This window comes from Sminthopsis crassicaudata, chromosome X, assembly GCF_048593235.1.
Source record: "Sminthopsis crassicaudata isolate SCR6 chromosome X, ASM4859323v1, whole genome shotgun sequence".
NCBI classification, from domain to species: Eukaryota; Metazoa; Chordata; class Mammalia; order Dasyuromorphia; family Dasyuridae; genus Sminthopsis; species Sminthopsis crassicaudata.
In genome coordinates, this window is record NC_133623.1 from 63,585,493 (window position 1) to 63,593,532 (window position 8,040).

Here is an 8,040-nt window from a genome sequence, read left to right on the forward strand (position 1 = left end):
GATCACTTCCTGACTAGGGAGCAGAGAGTGGAGGAAGGAAGGAGAATAATTAGGAACTTGCAAAGGTGAATGTTGAAAACTATCATTGTATACATTTGGAAAATTAAAATACCTTAATAATAAAGTAAATTTGATTTTTAAAATCACCATTAAATTTTTATTGCAAATATTCAAATAATTGCTACATTTATTTCCATATCATCCTCTTTTCATCACAAATACAGCTGATCCAGGTAGTACTTTAGCACTTCATTCATCTTTCCATCTTCTTCATTGCTGCCAAATTATCTTTTTCTAGTGCATTTCCCATCATCTTCTCTCATTCTTATAATCCTCTTCCTACTGACAGTAAGCTATTTAAAGATCTCCTCAGACTGCCGGTCAAGATGACGGGGAAGGGGCACACAGCTGCTTGACCTCTGCATTTTCTCTCAGAATTTACTTCATGATAAGCCTCGGAATTAATGCTTGACTGGAAAAAACCCCCACAAATAATTACCAACAGAAGACATCCTTGAAATTAGACAGAGTGCTGGGCCTAGAGTCAGGAATACAACCCCTGTGTGATAGGACCATCGTCTACCAGTATTATTCCACAAAACAGGTTTGACCCATGCCTCTTGTCTACTTATAGAACAATTATTTTGCCACAAAATTGAACAACCTTCTACTGCAGCCCCCAAAATATCTTTATTTACTTTTCTAATTATCTGACTCTCCTACTAACCACAGTGGCTCTTCAGAAAAATTTCATCTCGAAGAAATTGAAACCAATTCTAGTCACATGAAAAGGTGTTCTACATCTATTTAAAATCATGAGTAAGCATCATATGTAATGGGGATAAATTGGAATCATTCCCAGTAAGTTCAGGAGTAAAACAAGATTTCCCACTATCACCATTATTATTCAATATTGTATTAGAAACGCTAACTTCAGCAATAAAAGTTGAAAAACAGATTAAAGGAATTAGAGTAGGTAATAAGGAAAACAAAATTATCACTCTTTGCAGATGATATAATGGCATACATAGAGAACACTAGAAATTCAATTAAAAGGTATAAGAAATAATTCATAACTTTAGCAAAATTGCAGGATACAAAATAAATTCACATAAATCCTCAGCATTTTAACACAGCATCAACAAAACCCAAAAAACAAAAGATACAAAGAGAAATTCCATTCAAAATAACTGTTGATAGCATATAATATTTGGAAGTTTATCTACCAAAGGAAAGTCAGGAATCAGATGAGCAAAATTACAAAACACTTTCCACACAAATAAATTCAGATCTAAGCAATTAGAAAAATATTTAGTGCTCTTGGATAGGTTGAGAGAATATAATAAAGATGACAATACTACCTAAACTAATCAGTTTATTTTGTGCTATACCAATCAGGCTACCAAGAAAATATTTTAATGACCTAGGAAAAAATAACAAAATTCATCTGGAAGAACAAAAGGTCTAGAATTTCAAAGGAACTAGTGAAAAAAAAAAAACCCAACACATTAAAGTGGCCTAGCTGTACCTGATCTAAAACTATATTATAAAGCAGTGGGTCACCAAAATCACTAAGAAATAGGCTAGTTGATCATTGGAATAGATCAGATTCACAAGACAAAATAGCCAATAACTATAGCAATCTAGTGTTTGACAAACCCAAAGGTTCCAACTTTTGGTTTAAGAATTCACTATTTGACAAAAACAGCTGGGAACACTGTAAATTAGTATGGCCAAAAGTAGGCATGGACCCACATTTAACAATGTACACCAAGATAAGATCAAAATGGGTCTATGATGTAGGCATAAATAATGAGATTACAAATTAGAGGAACATAGACTTGTGGAGGAGGAAGGAATTTGTGACCAAAGAAGAACTAGAGAACATTATTGATCACAAAATAGTAAATTTTGATTATATCAAGTTAAAAAGCTTTTGTACAAACAAAACTAATGCAAACAAGATTAGAAGGGAAGCAATTAACTTGGAAAACATTTTTACAGTTAAAGGTTCTGATAAAGTCCTCATTTCCAAAACATATAGAGAATTGACTCTGCTTATAAGAAGTCAAGACATTCTCTAATTAATAAATGGTCCAAGGAGATGAAGAGAAAATTATCAGATGAAGAAATTGAAAGTATTTCTAGCTATATGAAAAGGATGCTCCAAGTCATTATATATCAGAGAAATAAAAACTAAGAGAATTCTGAGATACCACTACATAAATGTAAGAATAGCTAGAATGACAGGGAAAGGTAATGCAGAATGCTGGAGGGGATGTGGGAAAACAGGGACACAGATACATTGTTGGTGGAATTGTGAATACATCCAGCCATTCTAGAGAATGATTTGGAACTATGCTCAAAAAGTTATCAAACTGTGCATACCCTTTGATCGAGCAGTGCTTCTACTGGGCTTATATCCCAAAGAGATTTTAAAGAAGGGAAAGGGACCTGTATGTGCCAAAATGTTTGTGGCAGACATATTTGTAGGGCTAGAAAATGGAAAATGAATCCATGCCCATCAATTGGAGAATGGTTTGATAAATTGTGGTATATAAATGTTGTGGACTATTAGTGTCCTGTAACAAATGACCAGCAGGATGAATACAGAGAGGCCTGGAGAGACTTACAGGAACTAATGCTGAGTGAAATGAGCAGAGCCAGGACATCATTATACACTTCAAAAATAATACTGTATGACAGTACATTCTGATGGAAGTGGATATATTTGACAAAGTGAAGATCCAATTAGGTTCCAATTCATCAATGATAGACAGAATCAGCCACACCCAGAGAAAGAATAATGGGAAATGAATGTGGACTACTTGCATTTTTGTTTTATTCCCAAATAATTTTTACTCTCTGAATCCAATTCTTCCTGTACAACAAGAGAACTGTATGGATCCGCACACATATATTGTATCTAGGATATACTATAACATATTTAACATGTATAAGACTGCCTGCCATCTAGGGGAAGGGGTGAAGGGAGTAAAGGGAAAAGCTGGAATAGAAGTGAGTGCAAGGGACAATGTTGTAAAAAACTTCCCCATACATATGTTCTGTCAATAAAAAAGCTATAATTAAAAAAAAAAAAGGTGCTCTAATCTTAAGGGAAAGCAAGGGACTGACAGGGCCAAAATGGCAAGGAATTGCAAACTGAGTGGATGCCCATCAGTAGGAATGTGGCAGAATAATTTGTGGTATATGAATGTTATGGAATATTATTATTCTATAGGAAATGACTGGGAGTCTGATTTAAAGGAGGCCTGGAGACATTTACATGAACTGCTGCTAAGTGAAATGATCAGAACCAGGAGATTCTGATGGATGTGACTTTTCCCAACAATGACAAGAAGACAGAATAATTTTGATGGACATGACTTTTTCCAACAATGAGATGACTCAGGCGACTTCCAATGATCTTGTGAAGAAGAGAGCCATGTACAACCAGAGAGAGGACTACGGGGACTGTGGATCACCACGTAGCATTTTCACTCTTTTTGCTGTTGTTTGCTTGCATTTTGTTTTCTTTCTCATTTTATCCTCTTTTTGACCTGATTTTTCTTTTGCTTCACGATAAATGTAGAAATATGTATAGAAGAATTGCACATATTTACCATATACGGGATTACTAGCCATCAAGTGGAGGAGGTGGGGGAACATTTGGAACACAAGATTTTGCAAGGGTCAATGTTGAAAATGTTTTGAAAATATAAAAGCTTTAATAAAAAAAAAGAGATGACATGATGGTATACTTAGAGAACCCCAAAGACTCTGCTAAAAAGCTATTAGAAATAATTCAGAATTTTAGCAAAGTCGCAGGATACAAAATAAATCCACATAAATCCTCAGGATTTTTATACATTACCAACACAATCCAACAGCAAGAGATACAAAGAGAAATTCCATTCAAAATAACAGTCGATAGTATAAAATATTTGGGAATATATCTACCAAAGGAGAGTCAAGAATTATATGAGCAAAATTACAAAACACTTGACACAAAAATAAAGTCAGATTTAAATAATTGGAAAGACATTCAGTGTTCTTGGATAGGCCGAGCGAATATAATAAAGATGACAATACTCCCCAAACTAATCTATTTATTTAGTGCTATACCAATCAGACTCCCAAGAAACTATTTTAATGACCTAGAAAAAATAACAACAAAATTCCTATGGAAGAATAAAAGGTCGAGAATTGCAAGGGAACTAATGAAAAAAAAGTCAGAGGAAGGTGGTCTAAGTGTACCTGATCTAAAGCTATGTTATAAAGCAACAGTCACCAAAACCATTTGGTATTGGCTAAGAAATAGACTAGTTGATCAGTGGCATAGGTTAGGTTCACAGAGCAAGATAGTGAATAAAAATAGCAATCTAATCTTTGATAAACCCAAAGATCCCAAATTTTGGGATAAGAATTCATTATTTGACAAAAACTGCTGGGAAAACTGGAAATTAGTATGGCAGAAACTAGGCATGGACCCACATTTAACACCACATACTACGATTAGATCAAAATGGGTCCAAGATTTAGGCATAAAGAACGAAATCATAAATAAATTAGAGGAACATGGGATGGTTTACCTCTCAGACTTGTGGAGGAGGAAGGAGTTTGTGTCCAAGGTAGAACTAGAGACCATTATTGATCACAAAATAGAACATTTTGATTACACCAAATTAAAAAGTTTCTGCACAAACAAAACTAATGCAAACAAGATTAGAAGGGAAGTAACAAAGTGGGAAAAAAATTTTTACAGTTAAAGGTTCTGATAAAGGCCTCATCTCCAAAATATACAGAGAATTGACTTTAATTTATAAGAAATCAAGCCATTCTCCAATTGATAAATGGTCAAAGGATATGAACAGACAATTTTCAGATGATGAAATTAAAACTATTTCCACTCATATGAAAGAGTGTTCCAAATCACTATTGATCAGAGAAATGCAAATTAAGACAACTCTGAGGTATCATTACACACCTGTCAGATTGGCTAAGATGACAGGAACAAATAACGATGAATGTTGGAGGGGATGTGGGAAAACTGGGACACTGATGCATTGTTGGTGGAGTTGTGAAAGAATCCAACCATTCTGGAGAGCAATCTGGAATTATGCCCCAAAAGTTATCAAAATGTGCATACCCTTTGACCCAGCCATACTACTACTGGGCTTATACCCCAAAGAAATACTAAAGAAGGGAAAGGGACCTGTATGTGCCAAAATGTTTGTGGCAGCCCTTTTCATAGTGGCTAGAAGCTGGAAGATGAATGGATGTCCATCTATTGGAGAATGGTTGGGTAAACTATGGTATATGAATGTTATGGAATATTATTGCTCTGTAAGAAATGACCAACAGGAGGAATACAGAGAGGCTTGGAGAGACTTACATCAACTGATGCTGAGTGAAATGAGCAGAACCAGAAGATCACAATACACTTCAACAATGATACTGTACGAGGATGTATGCTGATGGAAGTGGATTTCTTCAACATAGAGAAGAGCTAATCCAATTCCAATTGATTAATGATGGACAGAACCAGCTACATCCAGAAAAAGAACACTGGGAAATGAGTGTAAACTGTTATTTTTACCTTCTGAATCCAATTCTTCCTGTGCAACAAAAAATTCGGTTCTACACACATATATTGTATCTAGAATATACTGTAATATATTTAACATATATAAGACTGCTTGCCATCTGGGGGAGGGGGTTGGGGGAGGAAGGGAAAAAATCTGAATAGAAGTAAGTGCAAGGGATAATGTTGCAAAAAATTACCCATGCATATGTACTGTCAAAAAAATGTTATAATTATAAAATAAAAAAAATAAAAAAATAAAAAAAAGAAATTTTTCATCTCTCTTGAAATCTCCTGAAATCTCCTTCCCACTCACCCCCATGGTCTCAGTTGAGAACTTGTCTCATATTTTCCTGAAAATATGTAGGTCATTCTGAGAGCTCCCTCTTGTTCCCTCCTCTTCCTCACAAATCACTCAGAGAGCCTCTGCCACTGTCTCCTCCTCCATGCCTTTTTCACACATAAAGATGAGCTTATAGCTTATTGACCCAAATTTCTCTCTACCTGCATGATGGGCCCTTCCAATCCATTTCCTCCAGGAGACCACTTCCTCTAGCATGTCTATTCTCTCAGATCAATATCTCCCTGGATATTGGCTACTTCCCCCTGCCTGTAAACCTGTCTTGGTCTCTCCTTCCCCTGTGATTACCCTCCCATTTATCAGAGTCACCTCTGCTTGTTCTCCCTTCTCACTTATCTACAATCTATGTTCTGCTCTCATCATTCCACTGAACCTTTTCTCACATTGCTCATCATCTCTTTGATGGCAAATCCCATGTCCTTTTCTTCACCCTCACCTTTCCTCATTACTTTGCAGCCTTTGGCACTGTTATTAGCCCTTGATACTTTTCTCTAAGTTCTTCTAAAATTACACCTTTTAATCATTAAACAAACATTCATGAAGTGCTGATTATGTGCCAGGTTAAGAGCTAAGCCCTGGAAACATAAGAAACCTAAAAACAGCACCAGCTGAGTACCCCCTAAACTCCTCAATGTCCTCAGTAGGACCCCCATCCAGGTCGTTCCTAGTGTCCCACTGGGGCACTCCTGGGCTGCCTTCCATTCTATCCTAATGGCCCTATTCCCAACAGCTCCTTTATCTTCAATTCTTACCACTTCCTCCTGTTGTCCCTTACTCTTTAGGTGTTTGTTTCTTAGTTCCTTTTTTGCCTCATTTTCCCCATTATTTACTTCTTCCCCCTTTTGCATCCTCAAGTAGATTCCTCCTTCCACTACCAAAACAAGGCCTCTCCCATTCCCTATTTAAGTCTTTCCTCCCTCGACATCCTCTCCCATCCCCTGAAGACTCTTCAGTTCTTGAGACTACAAGGCTTCACTTGCCCTCCTTGCCAATGCTGTTTGACCCACAGGCATCCCACACTCCCTTTTATTCTCTTCCCATTTACCATCCCTTCTGTTCTCCCACCAATATCACCGATTGGCATGAATTATTAAATTCAAACACGATGTGTCTTGGGAATTGCACCCTTGCTGTTTCTTCTCCAGAGGTCATCTGTGTGTTTGGTTACCTGGTATTTCATTAGCTGTCTCAGGTACATCTGCAGAGGTATCAAGTATATCTTCCTGTATTACAGTCCTTGTTTTTTTTTTTAATTTTTAAAGCTTTTTGTTTTCAAAAGATATGTATGGGTAATGTTCTATTCACCCTTATCGACCTAGCTGTTGTATTATTTGTTGAAGGTAAATCAGAAAGGATTTCAGTGAGGTTTGGAGAAGAGACTTTTAGGGCTCTCAGTTTTCTTACAAGATGTGGCCCACAGTGACCACTCAGCCTCCACAGACCACCTCACTCTCAGGGCTGGCCCCTCTCCTCTGGAGCCCCTTCATTACCACCACCTGTGGTTTCACTGCTGCCAAGGATCCTGTGCATCTCACAATGTCTAATGGGACTGGGAAGCCTGAGCACATTCTCATTGCAAACGATATGGTTTTGATGAGCAAGGGTGACTCCACTGTAACCCCAACACCCCCAGTTTTAATTTCATAAGATTTGTGTCTTCCAGACTTGCCTCAATGACTTTTCTCATGGCCTTGCAGGAGGGATGTCACTGCATGCCTCAGCCTCTACAGGGGACACTTCACCTTTGGATGCTAAATGGGCACATGCACATCCATCTCCACCCTTATCAGTCAGGAGCTGTTGTGGATGAGGATGAGTCCTCCATCTCTAGCCCCAAGTGAATTTGGGTCTCACTTCTTTGGGATGGGAATGATGGAGTCACAGCATCTGCCCCAGCCCAGATACCCTGTCCCTGGAACTTCACTGGACCAACAGGACCCTTTAGCTTTTCCATGCACATGTAGCTTCTGCTTCGGCCCCAGAAGAATGCCTACCCCATCCAACCCCAGGGACATTTCCCACTCATGCCTTACCCGAGATTGTCCAAAGGTATGCACAACCTTCTGAGATCCTCAGATTTCCCTGCTCTGCCCAG